Genomic DNA, 18,563 nt, shown 5'->3' with positions numbered 1-18,563 from the left:
AACAATTCTGTACATTACACAATGCTTACCATAATATGTATAGTTACCATTTGTCACCATATATCATTATTACAATGTTACTGACTATATTCCCTCTGCTGTACTTTTCATCTCTGTGATTTATTTATTTTATAACTGGAAGTTTGTACTTCTTAATCCCCTTCACCTGCTTCAGCCGTCTCCCTCATCCCTCCCCTCTGGCAACCACCAGTTGGTTCTCTGTATTTATAAGTCTGTTTCTGTTTTTTGTTTGTTTGTGTATTCATTTGTTGTGTTTTTTAGATTCTCCATATAAGTGAAATCATCTGGTACTTGTTTTTCCTCTGTCTGACTTATTTCCCTTGGCATAATACCTGTAGGTTCATCCATGTTGTCACAAATCACAAGATCTCATTCTTTTTTATGACTGAATGATAATTCCATTGTTCACGTGCACATGTGTGCACATTTATACACGTATACATATATCAATACACACACATATTCCACGACTTTCGTTTCTCGATGGACTCCTGGCTTGTTTCCATATCTTTGCTGCTGTAAATAATACTAAAATAAGGGGCGCCTGGGTGGCTCAGTCAGTTAATCGTCTGCCCTCGGCTCAAGTGATGATCCCAGGGTCCTGAGATCGAGTCCAGCATCGGGCTCCTTGCTTGGCAGGGAGCCTGCTTCTCCCTCTGCCTGCTGCTTCACCAGCTTGTGCTCTCTCTGTTGATATAAATAAATAAAATCTTTAAAAAAAATACTAAAATAAGCATAAGGGTACATATATCTTTTTGAATTAATATTTTCATTTTCTTTGGGTAGAGAACCAGTAGTGGAATTACTGAATCGTATGACATTTTTATTTTTAATTTTTGGGGAACCTCCATACTGTTTTTCACAGTGGTTGCATCAGTTTATATTCCCACCAACAGAGCACGAGGGTTCCCTTTTCTCCACATCCTCACCAACACCTGTTATTTTTTGTCTTTTTGATACTAGCCATTCTGACAGGGGCAAGGTGATATCTCATTGTGGTTTTGATTTGCATTTCTCTGATGATGAATGATGTTAAGCATCTTTTCATTTATCTGTTGACCATTTGTATGTCTTCTTTGAAAAAATGTCTATTCAGGTTCCCTGCCTATTTTTAAATCAGGTTATTTGTTTTTTTGCTGAGTTGAGGTTCTTTATATATTTTGGATACTAACCCGTTATTGGATATGTCATCTGCAAATATCTTCTCCTGTTCATTAAGTTGTCTTTTCGTTTTGTTGATGGCTTGCCTCCATGTGCAAAACCTTTTTATTTTGCTGTAGTTCCAATAGTTTAGTTTTGTTTTTGTTTCTCTTGCCTGAGGAGACACATTCATAAATACGTTGCTAAGGCTGATGTCAAAGAGATTAGTGCCTATGTTTTCTTTTAGGAGTTTCATGGTTTCAGGTCTCATGTGTAGGTTTATAATCCATTTTGAGTTTATTTTTGTGCACGATGAAGTTTATTTTGGTCCACTTTTATTCTTTTGCATGTAGCTGTCCAGTTTTGTCCAACACCATTTATTAAAGAGATTATCTTTCCCCCACTGTATATTCTTGGAAAGTTATAGGCTTTTGGCTCAGAACCAGGCTCACAACCCAGCTCTACCACTTACTGGTTGAGTCATCTGAAGCAAGTTACCTAACCTCACTTGCACCATCTGTAGAATGCAGATGTAAATACCTACCGCAATGGGGTTTGGGTGAGAAGTAAATTAAGTAATGTATATAAAGTGCTTAGGTCAGTGATTGTGCATGATAAGTACTTAATAAAAGTGCAACTTAAAAATATATATAATGCTTTATACATTTATTCATATGTTTCTAAACAAATATGTATGGAGTTCCCTCTGTATTCAGATCTCCTTTAGGCTCTAAGGATCGGCGAAAATAAAGTCCATGTCCTCACAAAGCTCAGAGGGTAGATGAGGGATAAGTGGTGAGCAAATAAGCCCATAAATGTAGTGTCAAATGGTAAAAAGTGCCTTGAAGAAAAATAAAGCAGAGGCAGGGACAGAGCAACAGGGGCGGGGTAAGATGGGGGTTTTATTTCTCAACTCACCCCTTGATGGAGAGCCTTTGCATTTGCTGTGCCCTCTGCCTGGAATATCCCCCATCCCAATCACCTGTCCCACATCATCAAGAATTGCTCTCATTTTGTTCAGGTGTCTGCCTAATATCAGCTCATCAGAGAGGCACACCTTACCTTAAAAATTATACACTCACAAAACACGTAGAGATACCATTCCTGCCTTTGAAGGTTACAGTCCTGTAAAATTGACAAGTACACAAATGACAGTCCTTCCAGGCCAAGACAGTTGCCTTGAGAGAAGTACAAATAAGTAACATTCAGTTCAGGGAGTCAGGAAAGGCTATAATTAAAAAATGGTACTAGAGGTATTGCTCAATAAAAGGAGCATGAAATTGGAGCAACGTGGGTTCAAATCCCAGCTCTGCCCCTCACTCTCTTGGTGACCTTGGGCGTCACTCAGAATATGGAGATAAGGTCGCCTGCCCCAGAGGGCTCTTGTGTTACATGAGAAACAAGCCCCCAGTGCACTGGAAGTACAGGAGGTCAGCTCTCAATGGTGCCGTCTTCCCACTAATATATAATTGATAGTAGTATTCGGTTTGGGTTCTCATCAATATTCTTCTCACAGTGTGCTATTTTTGTGTAATTGTCTGGGCCTCTGGCTCTGCCAGGACAAGGGGAGCTTTTTGAGGACCTGGACTCTTGTGTCCCCAGCCTAGCAGGTGGGTGGCCCCATGCCTCTCGAGCAGGGGCAGGTGATCAAAGATAATAAGGACATGCATCGAACAGAAGCTGAACTGTTCTGCACAGGCAGGAACCCCAAGGGATGGTGTGTTCTATTCTCCATCTCTACACCTCAGTACCCAAAATTGTTTCTGACAGATGGGTGTTTAGCATGTTCTTGAAAGATATTCTCTGTCCCCTCTGGGGAAATGCATGGTGGGTTTAAGAACATCATTCAAAACCGGCGAAATGATGCGGGCATGCCTTATTACCTCTTGCAACCCTGGCTCTATTTTAATGCCCCCCAGTTTGTAGAAGGAATTAAAGAATACTGATTTTTTCCAGTGGAAGGGCTGTAACCAGAATATTATTATTTTTCAGATCAGAGAGAGCTTTTAAGACATGAGATTTTTATGTCAGCTAAATCTTAATTCTTCTAGGGATGCCTAATGTGAAGTAAGTGACCTGTCCAGGCATATTTTTCCTGCATTTTTAAAAAGTGCTTTCTGTTTGTTTGTTTTTGCCTCATAGCAACTCCACCATAAAATAAATAAGACACAGAAGACAGACATTGAAATAATTATGCTTGGGAAATTTTATTAAAATGTGGGGAAAGGAAGAGGGAAGGCCGTGGCCTGCTGGAGTAGTGGGATTGCTCACTGGTGCTGCTAGGTGTCACCCCTTGCCTCTGTCCCTGTGAACCCACAATTTAGGGTAAAAGTCACTGAATTGGATGTCAAGGGTGAGTTGTGGAAAACTCTCCCTGCTCCTCAGAGCTTCCACTGTGGGAAATGGAACCTGGACCACCAAGGCCCAGCCCCAGCGCTGGGGTCTCAGGCAGCCCCAAGCCAGGAAGGGTGTAGTTTGTCACAGTGACAGCCTGGATCTGCAGTGGGCTGCCATCAGACTCCATTGCCTTGGAATCTCTGTGACTCCCCAGGATAGAACGTTTCCTCAGAAAAATACCATGAAATGCTGTCTCATTACCAGAAGTGTTCTGGCAGACGGCTCCTGGAAGGAAGCCTGAGGGCCTTGGGTAAAGGTAGCGCCGAAGCCCACTGTAACATCAGACAAACAGAACCTTGTGCTCATCTGCTTCAGAGGGATCGGTGTTACAGTCACTCGTGGACACACCTGCGTAAGGAGAGTTACATTTACTGCCCTCTTGGTTATGTTTGTCAGGCACTTCGGTGGTGAGTTAAGTGTAGGGGAGGGGACAAACATTCAGCCAAACCAGGACATACACACCAGAGATGACCCAGAGGCTGTGGGTGTCCCAAGCCCTCAAGGCATGGGTGCTGCTGTGATCCTTCCCCTCTGTCCTTGGAGCTGGTGCCTCTTCCGGCTGCTAGGAGAATGGTTATCCTGTGTGTACTTCTTTCTCTCTGCCGGTAGGAACTCTGCTTCCCAGGGCTTGAAAACTAGCTCTGTCCTCTACAATTGCTGCTGGGGAGATCGGCCTCTCCACTCTTCCCACCCTGTCCCCTCCTTCATCCCAAATGGCAAAGGATTGGCACCTTGGACCATCTCTTTGAAGGGTTACTAAGGCCTCCCTTGTGACAGGTCAATTAGTAGCTCTCAAATTTTTCTTTCTTTCTTCCTTCCTTTCTTTCTTTCTTGGCAAAATAATAAATTTATTACATGTGCTTGGCAGATAGTTGTTACTGATGTATTTTATTCTCTCAACGTTTGTGAAAATTTTCGAAATAAAAAATAATTTTATACACCACATGATCACACGAGTCCTTGAGGATCTCCCAACATTTTTTGAGCGAGTTGACTTTCAGCTGCAAGACCTGGTCCCAATCTTAAAGCTCCAGGAGGTTAAGTTTGCCACCCAAGGTGGCTGGGATTATCCCAGCCCTAAGGATGAGGTTCTACTTTAGAAATGAGAGGCCTTCCCTAAAGTGACCGATAAAGTCCCTGAAGTAGACACACGAGGAGACAAGGCCACACGGGACTGGGGCTGAATCAGAGGGTCTCCGTGGGAGGGCGAAGAGCCCTCTCCAGGACCAGCATTCTTCCGTGCTCACTTGTTGCCTTTCCACACCCCCAACAGGGGAAGGACTGTCCTTAAACAGCAGTGGGTAGATATGATGGAAGAACTTTCTTGTAGTAGTTTCTGGAAGCTGAAGAGGTACCCAGCAGAACCCTCACCTGGACTATGGAGTACCCAGGATGTCAGGGAGGTACATGCCCTTGGTTAATGAGAAGTCCTGACCAATGATCCCAGGTTCCGGAAGGTCGCAGTTACGTCGTTTTCCAAGGACAGCCCTTGACTAAGACAGATAGGCTTGCGCGATCACAGTGGAGTTGATCACAGGGGCTCCATGGCGACCAGCCCAGAACTGTGTGTCCTGGCCCCACTGTTGGAGAGACTCAAAGTAGCTGGCCCATCTTGATGATGGAGAACATGAGAGTGACCTGAAAGCGAACATTGCTGTTCCCCTGCTGGACGGGGTCCGGCCTAGCAGAGAGTTTGCCCAGGACCGTCTTGTTGACAGATCTCAATCCTGACACCGTCTAGCAGTTCTGGCCACACACCCTGCTCCTCTAGGTCTAAGACCTGCTTCTTGCCACATCCGCCGGAGGAAGACACAAAGCAGGTCTGCAAGGGAGCTCCAGGCACTGCTGATTTGTTCACCTCTACCACCTAGCCATCCCCACCACGCTGCACCATCCATTTCTGGAGGCCTTCTTGGCCACAGGGGTTACAAGTGAGGTTGTGTTGATCCGTCTGTGCTTGCTCACAGAAGTGGCCCAGGAGGCAGGGCCCCGCCATGGTGTTGGGGGGTGGATGCAGGCAGCTGTGGTCGAACAGCAGCAGAGCTCAGTGGTCCTGGGCCAGGATGAGCAGCCACAGGGCCTGTCGGTTCACCAGGGCGTGCCCGCCCCCACGTATCTAGCAGCAGCACCCCAGCAGCGTGCATGAGGGCATGTGGCTCCATACCACCAGGAGCAGCTCGGGTGGCATTTGGCTCAGGTCTAGCACCTCCTCGGGTTTGGGCTCTGGTTGGGGGTCCTGGGCTAGTGTGTCCCTGAAGGCCAGGTGCCCATGGTTCCCCCCCACTGCCACGTACCCCCCTACTCCCTGCCAGAGCCAGGCTTAGTGATGACTTAGCTCTCAATTTTTTTTAAGATTTATTTAATTTATTAGAGAGAGAAGGCACGGGTGGGGGTGGGGTGGGAAGGAACAGAGGGAGAGTATCTCAAGCAGATTCTGGGTTGGGTTGGGGGGGGGCGCTCAACTTACCAATCCCAAGATAATGACCTGAGCCAAAACCAAGAGTCAGACGTTTAGTGTCTGAGCCACGCAGTCACCCCAGCTCTCAAATTTTTGAATACACCCATCTGCCTCCAGATTTGTCATCACCTCCAATCAGTAGCCTCAGAGGCCTCTCATTTTTGCAGTGAATCCAGCCACCTGTGTCTTACCCGTTTTTTCCCCTGCCTGCCCCACCTCCTTTTGGACTTGGTTCTGTTGTTCATCCCTCTGTTAGATTTCTACAGCCTTCATCTCACCCCTGAGTTCTTTTTTGCTTTCCAATGTCCAAGTGTCTCGGATCCTGCCAAGGGACTGTGCCTTGACCCCACAGCATCTCTAGTTTCATCCGGCTTTACTCCTCCTTTCTCACCCAAGCAGCCCATGCACACTGTGTCCACTTACTCTCGTCCTCTACCCACGCCGTTGCTGTCTGCCTCTTCCTCACCATGCCACACAGCCAGGCTCCTGGGGCGCCCACGACTTACTTCCCAGTGTCACGTCTCCTTGGGATCCTTCTCTCCCTGGACATCCTATTGCATGTGACACAGGAGAGGTCTCCCTCCAACTCCAGTTCTCCTATCTTAGCTCTTGAGACGTCACACTCACTTGCTCTGTTCCAGTTTGTTTTTCTCTCCAGTGTGAATTTTTCTTCCTCCATTTCTAAAACACTGATGACTCCAGGACTACCTCCTTGACCTACTTCATTCCACTTTTTCTCACAGCTTCCACAGTGAGGTCTTTGACCACCATCTAAATACCAGTGACTACCAGCTGTGTTTCTGCAGCTCAGACCTCTTTCCCCAAGACTGTGAGGGGGGTATTGGTTGGAAATGGCATCAGGGCCAAGGAGGTAAAGGCAGAGAGTGAGTGAGTGAGTGTGGCAGGCCAGTGAACCTCTCATGCTAGCTAGGAGAACGGCCGCTACTCGCCCCCGCCGATTACAGGCAGCAATTCAGGACCAGTGTTGCCAGATTTCCCAGAGAAACCAGAAATATATAATCCTATTTGGAATCTCTCAGTGATTAAATATTGGTTCAAAAATGTCTGTAGAGGGACGCCTGGGTGGCTCAGTTGGTTAGGCGTCTGCCTTCGGCTCAATCATGATCCCAGGGTCCTGGGATCGAGTCCCGCATTGGGCTTTCTGCTCGGTGGGGAGTCTGCTTCTCCCTCTGCCTGCTGCTCCCCCTGCTTGTGCTCGCTCTCTCTGACAAATAAATAAATAAAACCTTGGGGGGAAAATGTCTGTAGAGACCAAAGCCTGTTTGAAAAGCATGGCTGAGTATGGACCATGTGTGTGGGATAATGGTTTAAGTCCTCTATTCCACTGACTGCCCAGCACCTTTATTCTGAAGCCCACAGGCACTTCCAACTGAATATGCCCCAAACCACCTTTTCTTTATTTAAAAAAAAATTTTTTTTAAGATTTTATTTATTTATTTGTGAGAGAGAGAGAGAGCACAAACAGGGTGAGCGGGAGAGGGAGAAGCAGGCTCCCCTCTGAGCAAGGAGCCAATGCAGGGCTCCATCCCTGGACTCTGGGATCATGACCTGAGCCGAAGGCAGACGCTTAACCGACTGAGCCAGCCAGGCGCCCCACCAAACCACCTTTTCCCCAAACCTTCCTCTGGTCTCCTCGTGGGTACCTTACCTCAGTTAATGGCATTTTCTTCCCCCCATTCATCCAAGCTGGAATTATGGAAGAGGGTGTCCTTTTCCTCTTTTCCTTCTCTTCCACCTTTAATCCACCACCAGATTGTACCAACATAACTTCCTAAACAAATCATGAATCTGTTCTCATCTCTCCATTCTTTGCCACCATTATCTTAGTTTAGGCTTCCAGCATCTTTTGCCTGGACCAGTAGGCTCCCAAGTGTTTTACGTGATGATTCATCGTAGTTCATTCCCTCTGTGTATAAATTCTTATTCTGAGCCAAACATGTAATCTTGTTCCCTTGACAGTGATTGGTTTTGAAATGGGCTTGTGATCCAATCTGGGCTAGTGGGATGTGAGGCAGTGTTTGCTGGGAAGCTTCTGGACAAGTTTGCCTTGCTAAGAAAGAGACCAAAGAAGAAATGGCTCCCTGCTGTCTGTGGTCTTCACTGTGTCCGTACATCACTCTGGGAACTGCTACAGCCGACCTGTAAAGATGAGGAAAGACATTCTGCAGGCAGAGCCCACCACAGAGAATGGTAGAGTGCAGAGAGGATGGAACCTGGGTCCGTGGTTACAGTTTTGAGCCACTGAATGAACCACATCTGCTCCCTGTCATTTCAGAGCTTGCAGCTATGTTGGATAATAAGTCTCTTGATAAATTCAGCCAGTTAGACTCAGAGCTTTGTGTTTAGGGAGCCAAAGGCATCCTGACTGGTACCCTTGTCTCCTGCCTTGAGGTCTGTGCTCCATCACTCCATATGACACCTGACTGCCAGGGTGGTCCCTCTAGATGCTAATCTGACCACATTGCCTCCTGCTTATGGCTCCCATTGCCCACGGGATAAAGTCCCAGGACCTTGGCAGAATATACAAAGGCCTCAGGACAAACCCCCTGCCTGTATAGCCAAATCGGCTCTCGCTCCTTAACATAAACCTTATGCTCACTTTGGTCTGATCTGCTTGCAGTTCCTTGCATAAATGATGCTGTTTAACTCTTTCATTCATTTGATAAATATACATGAGTGTCACCTTTGGGCCAGGAGTGGTTCTGTGCATACCAGCTATCCCCAAATCCCATGCTCCAGCTATCAGCTCTCCGGGATACCTCCCGTCTGTCTTTATCTGACTAATGCACACTTTTCTTTTTCCAGTTCAGTCTTAGCTCTTGTAATAGCTTTACAAATGTAGTTGGCCCTTGAACAAACACAAGTTTGAGCTTCGCGGGTCCACTTACAAATGTGGATTTTTTCCTATAGATACAGAACAGTACTGTAAATGTATTTTCTCTTCCTTGTGATTTTTACAGCAACATTTTCTTTTTTCTTTTTTTTAAAAAGATTTCATTTATTTGAGAGAGAGCAAGTGAGTGGTGGGAGGGAGGGAGGGAGGGAGGGAGGGAGGGAGGGAGGGAAATCCTCAAGCAGACTCCCCACTGAGCATGGAGCCCAATGATGGGCTGTATCCCAGGACCCTGAAATCATGACACAAGCCAAAACCAAGAGTCAGACACCTAAGCGACTAAGCCACCCAGGCATCCCTTTTTTAAAATTTAATTTTATTTTAATATAAGCTTTATACCCAGCATGGAGCCCATCGCGGGGTTCGAACTCAACGACCGTAATTTCAAGACCTGAGCTGAGATCAAGAGTCAGACACTTAACCAGCTGAGCCCCCCAGGTGCCCCACAACATTTTCTTTTCTTAATAACATTTCCAGTTTACTTTATTGTAGTAATACAGTATATGATACATATTAATATGCAAAATATATGTTAATTGACTTTGTTTTTGGTAAGGCTGTGGTCAGCAATAGGCTATTAAGTATTTGGGGAGTCAAAAGTTCTACGTAGATTTTTGAATGCATGGGGGTCTGTGTCTCTGACCCTTTCATTGTTCAAGGATGAATTATGTGCATGTATGTGTGTGTGTGTATATATATGTTTTTTGTGGAGGGGGAGGAAGGACAGAGGGAGAGAGAGAATCTTAAGCAGACTCCACACCCAGCATGGAGCCCTCCGTGGGGCTTGATCTCACAAACTTGAGATCAGGACCTGAGCCAAAATCAAAAGTTGGACGCTCAACCGACTGAGCCACCCAGGCACCCCTGTATGTGTGTATTTTTAACAATTGTCTATCCAGTATTCTATTTTGAAAATTTGAAAAAATGCAGTAAACTAAAAAATAATATAAGGAATGTGCATATACACCCAGATTGACTAACATTTTGCATATTTGTTCTCTTCCCTCCATCCCCCTTTATATGTGTGTATACATATATACATGTATACACACGTGCACACGCGCACACGCACACACAGATCGACGTATCTTTTTCTGAACCATTCGAAAGTAACTTTAGGTTTCATGACTCCTCCCCTATGAGTAGTTCAGCGTGCATCTCCTGAGAACAAGGACACTCTCTTACATAACAACAATGCCATTATTGCACCCAAGAATTTAATATCAACACAATAATCTTACTTGATTTGTAGTTTATGCATATATTCTGTAGTTGTCCCAGATGACTGTGGGTTTTTTATCCATCCGGGATCTTCTAGGCTAAGCGCTCGTCTCTTTCAGGAGGACTTCCTGTACTCCCTCAGCTTCCCAGTGCTCTGAAAAGGTTTCGTGCAGGTTGCCGTCATGGTATTAGCCACTCTGTTTCTGTGTGCCTCCCCCTTTTCACATTAAGTCCTGTGTCATGCTTCTCTTCTCAGTGCCCCGCCCAGTGTGTGGTGCATAGCAGGTGCTCAGCCTTTGCTGGTTGAATGGGTGATGGAGTTAGTGGCAGAATTGGAGGCAAAGCCCACGGTCTCATTGCTCTGTTTTCTTCCTTCCATATGTAACTGCTTTTTGCAGACAGTGATGTTAATAATGTAAGAACAGAGGTCCATCTGCCAAATGGTGAGAAGAGAGGTAATCCAGATAGAAAATGGTGAGCAATGGGAAGAGCCAACAATTAATGGCATCCAAGGCCATGCTCACAGAGAAGCATGTCCCAGAGAAATGAGAGCATCGGTGGAGAAAAATAGCAGCCTTCCATCAGTTGTTGCAAAGCCCCCATGGTTTTTGCAAGCTTATATTATACGGAAACCAGGATCCCTTCTAAGTGAAGTTTCTGCAAAATCCACATCTACCCGGATGAGTGTGTCAGCCATCTAGGACAGGTCTGATTATACCGGGGGGAAGGGCCCCTTAGCTCTGATGCACCATCTCTTCCCATAGTTCTAACTAATTTTTGGAATTATCTCTGAGAAGTTTCCTGAGTATACAATAGCTGATAGCGTAATTAATATTTATTTCCGGAAACTCTAAATGTGAGCACAAAAGAGCATTTCCATTCCGCTGGTGACACTTCCTTAACTGAGAAGAAAGTGGAGGCCGAGTCAGGATGAGCCAGGTCCCTCAGAAGTCTGCTGGCTCTTTGTGGGGAAGTGACCTCTTACCATCTTCCTTGGAGGACTCCTCTTCTTTCCTCACTGGCCACAGTGTTTTTTGCTTGCTTTCTTTACAAGGGTTTCTTTACAAGGGTTTCTTTACAAGGGTTTACTGATAAATTTTTAAAATTCGTCAAAAGCATTAAGGCAGGCAGACATAATCTTCCCAGCTACCATAAGGACTGATCTGAAGGCAACACAGTCTAACTCCATCATTCTGCTGGACACAGCTCTGGGCACCAATGAAGGACCAGGCATTAAAGCTACGAAGATAAATTAGCAACTGCTCTCAAGGAGCTCATCATCTGCTGGGGTAGCAGACACACACAGAGTCTCCAGGTGTATGGAGAATGCAACAAGGGAGACCTTGGAGGAGGGAACACCAGTGCAGCCTGGGGAGGGCTGGCTGGGGAAAGCGGGCATAGGCTAGAGAGGAGCTAGGTCTGTGGGGGGATGCTAGGCCAAGGGCATAGAATGAGTTACGGAGATTTCTATCATCATGATGAATGTGGGGACAGAGTGATCATTGACGATGCACAGAGGAAGCACAGAGAGGGTCATGTAAGATTTGATCATGTAAGATGCCAGCACCAGAAGTTCGGTGACTATGTCTGAACTGACTTGGGAAGACTTCGCCGCTCAGCTTCTGGGTGATCATTGAACGTCACTCCCACTAAGGGTTAAAGGTAGAAGACCGACCCCCCCCCCCCAAACCACCACCACCTCAAAAAAAAAAAAGTCAGTGAAGGTAATTATACCACCATCTATTTAGCTGCTGAAGAATTTCCCATTCGAGGAGATAGGACCCTGCCTCACCAGAGGCGTTGAACAGTCCAACACTATCACATTACCCAGATTGTATAAAGAGTATGAATGATTTCCGCTCACAGCCCTCTAATGGAGGTATCTCTTTACAAAGCCCCTACTTGAGGCCAGCTGAATGCCTCAGCAGTGCCTCCGAAACCCTGCAGCCCTAATCCCTTTAGCAACAAAGATCTGTTTCTTTGCTTAGCATGAAGTAGGCCTCAGAGGCCTGTGTGTGTCTTCGCCTGTAGACCAGAAGCCTCCTGTTTACAATTTCCCTATTCCTGTTTTTAATGTTGTTCTGAGAGCAGCCACAAAGGGCTAGTTTTGTCCAGCAGGGACAAGGGAGCTATTAGAGAGAGACAGAGGAAGGAAGGAAGGGCGATCGCAGGGAGGACTCCTCGAGGGATTAGCAGACACAGCTGTTCCCGAAGGGAGAGGAGCTTTAGGCTGTTTATGATTTCCATCACATCTACACTTTTAATATTTTGTTTCCTTATTTTTTTTTTTCTGGTCAGTTTCCTATCCACCGTCTAAAGCAAGCATCTTGCTGCCATATTGACAGATTTAGGGACATGTTTTGCTATATGTACTTGGGATTGAGCTTTTCACTTCAGTGCTCTGCGGCTGTGGTATGTTGGTCTCCAGCACTCAGCGAGGTCACAGACCTCCAGACCACTGGGCGCCCTAGGACATCAACGGAGGGGAACGCTTTCACTTCTTGTCCCGCTGCAGCAAACCATCCGTTTTTTAGGCCTTATCTGATTCATTTAGATCCCATAGACCCCTGCCTGTCTGTACACTGTCTCAGACCCATTTTTCAAATGCAACTGGTGTTCGTCCTCATGTCTAACTGTTGTGTTAGAAGGCGTATTACCTGCAGGTGGAGAACCTGTCATGCTCCATATTGATAAAATGTCTTATTGCAGTGACTTTAAGGAAACCGTGCATGGTTTCGTCCTGAAAACAAATGTTTGTGTCACCTTCTAGTTACTGCCATGCGTATGTTTCTATCCAACAACAGCCTGTCCATCTTTTATAGAATCATGGGTCTCTTTTATTTAAAAATGTAGAACTACCGAATACACACATATCAAGTATTAGGCCATGCATATTTTTCTATCCAGTGAGAGTTTGTTTTTCTCTCTCTCTTCTTTAATTCCTTTTCCCTCTCTTCTCTTACCTTCCTCTGTGTTATAAATATTAGCAACTTGTATATCCTTCCACACCTAGCTCTGTGCTCAGATAACGATGTGGAGCAAAACGTTTTTGTTTGGGTTTGGGAGAATTGCTGTTTGTGATTACAGTGGGATTATATATTAGCTACTTCCCTACATCTTGCTCTCCTCACTTAACATATACAGAGGAAATTGCATTTAATATAATATTTTTAACCAAACACGGTCTGTGCAAGTTCACTCTGCCTCGGAAGGCTCTGGCTAAAGTTGCAGATGCCCGTGTATATGTCAATTTCATTTTTTTTAAAAAACCATTTTTGGGGGCACCTGGGTGGCTCAGTCGGTTAAGCGCCTGCCTTCAGCTCAGGTCAAGATCCTGGAGTTCCGGGATCAAGTTCCGCATCAAGCTCCCTGCTCAGCAAAGAGCCTGCTCCTCCCTCTGCCCCTCACCCTGCTCGTGCTCTCCCTCTCTCTCTAAAATAAATAAATACAATCTTTAAAAAAAAACACAAAAAACAAAAACAAAACTATTTAAAAAAAAAACAAAACAAAAAACCATTTTTGTTGTGTTTGACTTTTTCCTGGGGAGCTTTAGTCAAGATACAAATGACTTTCTCAAACATCCAGTCAACCCATTGCCGACCCTTTGGGTTTTTGTTGCCTTAGGGGTACATTTCCGGACTGGAGTGTCTTTAAGATCCGGCTGACATACTACTACTGTTACAGAAATATTCCTCATGGTAGTCTCAAAAGTTTAGTGTATGCGGTTTCCTTTTGCAGGGGCCTGGGATGTGAGCTAATCTTTAAGTAAAGAAGAGAAGGGACAGTGATTAACATTCTCCCAACTCACTCGGGGACAGCTGTTCCAAACCCTTCCTTCCTGCTCAAAGGAGTAACTAGTTTTCAAGAGGAACTTTAAAAAAAAAAAAAAAAATTTTTTTTTTTTTTTAAAGAAGAATATGGAGTTCTTCCAGGATTGCTCAATTTTTCTTTCTCTAAAGTAAAATAGTTCAAACCATGTGCCAATCCAAATGTACTTTCTGTGTTCGACTTCACTGGAAATGTGGACCATAAGATAAGATGCATAGCTTCTGGTATATTGTTTTTCAGAACTGGCCAGGAAGAAGCCACAATTTCAGCTGCTTTGATTTCTCCCATGCTTTTTAGAGAGGAATGCTAAGGATATTTTAGGGAATGTGAGCTTCCGCAAACCCCTGTCATCTAGCTGCTCCTGTTGTGCAGGCTTCTTTTGGTAGGATTACAGATTTGAGGTGGTGATTATCGTTTTGATGGTAACATGCATTTTGGGGGATCATTTTCTGATGAAAAAAAATTTTTAAGGATGTCTTCCCATTCCAAGTATAAATTTAAGGTCCTGTGAATTTTAATAAGTGTTTTTATTGAAAAACATAAAATTACCCAATATACACATATCCTTTGGGTTATGAGTGTTAAGAATTTATTAGCCTATGCCAAGAACATGCCCTTGGAGGAGGAGCATGCCTTGGATGGAGGGAGAACTGTCTTCCTTCATCTAGGAATGTGGTTTCTTTGATGGTAGGTGGTGGAAGGAATGTCCACAGAGCCATGATGGCGAGTGGGAATCTCTGTCTAGCCATCCAGAGAAAGAGAATCAACCCCGGTAGTGTGGGTGACAGACATCACAGTGCAAGCATCTTACATTCATAGAGACTAAATGCATGAAAATACATTGAAGATAATGCATAGGACCCCTTTAAAACTATATAGTGTGTGTTAATTTGACTAACTCCATAGTTATGTGTATTATAGTTGGATCCCATTATAGGTGCAGAAAAAGGAAAGATGCGTTTGTCCTTCTGACACTCTTACTTTTGCCAGGATACAATCTAGAAGAGGTATTAACCAAAGAGACAAAAAGGAAACTTGGTAAAATGTTAATTTTTCAACATATGCTTTTTTTAAAAGTAAAAACTGCTTTTAGGGGGCACATCACAAAAATGCAAGTAACACAGAATCAAGGAAAGGAAAAACAAAAGTGGCTTTGCCCAAATTACACTCCCTGGTAACTACTATTTCTGGGAGCTGTTAACATTAAGAGAACTTGATTCAGTGCTCCTGTGGCCTGAATAAGGACTCCCTCTAAATGGTGCCAACTCAATCTGTTGAAAAATGAAAAAAATAATTTTGAAACCATTTTTTCCCCCATGTATTTTTCCAGATAGTAGGAACAAAGAAAAGTACTAGGGTGGGGAGGTGGGTCTGAGCTTCTGGGACCCCTCCTTTTCTAAAGCTATTCCTCTTTTACCTATTCTGTATATTCCTATTCTGCCCAAGGCTGTATGTGTGTTGGGGGGGGGGGCAGGAAGGTGGAAGAAAAGCGTTCTGTACCTGCCAAAAACTGTTGGAAAATAATAGTTTCATCTAGAGGATAGCAGTTTTTAAAACGCACTAGTTTTAATGCTGCATTGACTGGTAGTATTTTATTGGGGCCTTATGTGAGCAGAGTTGCACTTAGGGCTATGAATAGGTATTGAAAAGGTGCATTCCTCAGAATTGTACAGATTTTGAATCTTTCAAGGGTTGGACGTGATTGGGAAATACTTTCTCATGTTGAGAATCAAGAGAAAACACCAGCACCGAATGCCCGAACATCTATCGATCTGTGGTACAAATCACCCAGAGTTACGAGAACCGTTTCCTGTAGGAAGAACCATAGTGGCCATTGACATAGAACGTGAACTTGGAGCCGTTGACAACTGCTACCCGACCGTAGTCGTGGTCTGACAAATTACGTTTGTGGAGTGAAGGAATCGGAGATCTTCCTTCCTGTTATCGATTGTTCCCCTTTTCGGATTGTGATAAAACATTCTTTCCTTGGGTTTTAACCAGTGACATGGTGCAAAATTAGATCCACGTGTGCTGATTTTTCCATTCTGTTTATTTCCAGTTGTTTTTTTCTTTGAGTCTGAAGAAAAGGGAATTGAATGTCAATCTTGGATTGCATACATCAAATCTATTAGAGAATCTTTTAAATAACAGATACTCTATCCTTGGTAACTACGAGTGCTGAGGTTACACTCAAATATTCATTATAATCCTCATTTTCCTTTGCCTCTAACTTTCCAATAAGGTATCCTTTTGGACTGAAACTTTCCATGCTTAGTTTCAGCTCAAAGGTGAATTTATTTTGGAAAGTTCGTACTAATTTAATTCAGGGACTTGGAAGGGATGTGAGAGTAAAAATATACCTTCTACTCTACAAATAAATGTTAAGACTTCAGTCATAGATAACTCCGGAGAAGCCAAGCAGCGGAACAATAAACAGGTCTCAGAAAATCTCTCTTAAAGTAGAGCAGGTTGAAGTGATTAACCACAAATTTCCTGCAGGCAGTGAACAGCGTGGAGCTCCTCGAGGCTCTGTGGTCCCTTCTGAAGGACAGTGGCCACAAAAGGGAATTTCGGGGCCTGGATGGATGGAAGAAATGAGAGATTTAGTTTGGATCCAGGCAGGCTACTTTATGGCCTACAAAGTCCTAAAACACACTGATTATTGTTGAAGCTCTTCTTTGGCAAGAGGGGCTAGTTGAAATGTCACAGAAACAAAATTACAGCACCCCTGTTGAGATGTAATGATCTAGAACAAGGTTTCTCCACCTCAGTACTGTCAACATCTTGGGTGGATAAATTCTGTGTTGGGGGTGTGGGTGCTGCTGTGTGGATGGTGGGGTGTGTCGCAGCATCCCTGGCCTCTACCCGCTAGATGCCAGGAGCAAGCTGCTCTTCCCCCACCCCTCCCCTCCTCCCGCTCCACCCCTCCCTACCCAAGGCGTAGCAATTAAATATTTCTCCAGACGTTGTCAGAAATGTTCTTGGTGTAGGGAAGAGCCCCCAGCTGAAAACAGCTGGTAGAACTTTTGAGTTTAGACCCATCTGAGCAAGGCATTTACACCAGAGGGGAGTTCATGCAGTAGGAAATCTGTCATTTCAGATGACGTCTTCCTAAAAAGTAGACTTGGCATTGTGAAGAAGTAGCCCTTGTGTTCAGAGCTACCTTCCCTGACTTGTGCCTTTTATCCCCTCTCTCTTCTGCTGCTTTTGGGGACTAGAGCAATTCGTCTTAAATTTTTTTCCTCTGGAATAGTTGCTTTCCAATGAAGCTTTTCCCTGAACCTTCAAGGATTTCCATCTTAGAAGGAATTATCTGCTATCATTGTTATACTTTTTTCTTTAAAGTAATGTCTCTGCCCAATATGGGGCTCAGACTCACCACCCTGAGATCAAGAATCTCATGCTCTATTGACTGAGCCAGACAGGTGCCCCTCATTATTATACTTTTTAATGTAAAGAAGAGCATTCACTGACTCCAGCGACAAAAGCTAGTGTCGCTCATAGCTGATGTAACTGAACACGCCCGTGCCCACCTGGCTCTAGGAGCTTGTGTGCCTTTTCCATCTTTATAATGTCACTGTGTTAGGGGTACTGTTTTTAACCTCGTCTTCCAGGTTAAGAATTTAGGCACAATGAAGTGAAGTAGCTGGTCCAAAATCTCACAGAAGTAACACAACGTGGATTCATACTTGGAGTCCTGTGCCCACCCTCTTAACAGCTCTGCTGTCCTCTTGGTCCATACAACTCTGGAAGGCCTCCAAAAATTATTATAAGGCGAAGTTTTAAAATCTGCCTTTAAGAATCCAAGTGTGACAAGAGACCCATGCTGTACATTGAGTAATGCAATAATGAACATAGTATAATTGCTGCTCCCAGTGAGGCCAATGGCAAGACGATGTAAACAGGTGTGAACATCACAGAACAGTGCAAAATCTACAGTGTTACTCTAATGAAAGTATACACAGGAATTATTGGAGGAAAGAGGCTGTAGAGATGGTTTAACCTGGTGTAGGAGAAAAGCATGTAAATTCCTTGGAGGATAATCCTAGATGCCTCCTATGAGACCATATTGAATGGCAGGCACCACGTTAGGTGGGACGGATCACTCTTACAGTCCAGGGGAGGTGACAGAATGAATCAGATGATCATACACATTTAGGTGGGAGATACGAAATTTCTAAGGGACATGGTACCATGAGAGTATCTGAAAGAGATAATTATTTTTTTTTATTATTTTTTCTGTGTTTTTGAAGAAGGAGAGGTCTGGGAAAGTTTTCCTGAGGAAATGATGACTGACCTTGGATTTGAAGGATGAGTAAGCATCCTTGCATTAGCTAGGTGCAAGGGGCTTATGTATGTCTAAGCGTGTGTGTGTGTGTGTGCGCGCACATTGTGGGGGTGAGGAAGATAAAGATACTTGAGGTAGAGAGGCCAGCAGGTGCAAAGGTCCTGAGGTTAAAGAGAATGCAAGGAGCATGAGCCACTAGAAGCCTGTGAGACTTGAAGGCAGAGGGGCCAGAGCGTGCAGGGCCTTGTGGGCCATGGTAAAGATTTTAGTCTTTATTGGAAGAGCAATGGGACATC

General features: G+C 44.5%; 1 protein-coding gene and 1 pseudogene across 12 annotated transcripts in view; one reads left to right on the top strand and one right to left on the bottom strand.

Moving 5' to 3' along the window:
- The window catches only part of LOC123790207 (uncharacterized), a 385,091-nt gene that overhangs the window by 126,077 nt on the left and 240,451 nt on the right, over positions 1–18,563 (top strand). The window lies entirely within an intron of this gene.
- LOC123790525 (F-box only protein 27 pseudogene) lies at positions 5,052–6,787 on the bottom strand (annotated as a pseudogene).

This window comes from Ursus americanus, chromosome 5 (genome assembly GCF_024610735.1).
Source record: "Ursus americanus isolate L20-20 chromosome 5, mUrsAme1.1.p, whole genome shotgun sequence".
Lineage (NCBI taxonomy): Eukaryota > Metazoa > Chordata > Mammalia > Carnivora > Ursidae > Ursus > Ursus americanus.
This window is presented reverse-complemented; position numbering and strand designations above follow the sequence as displayed.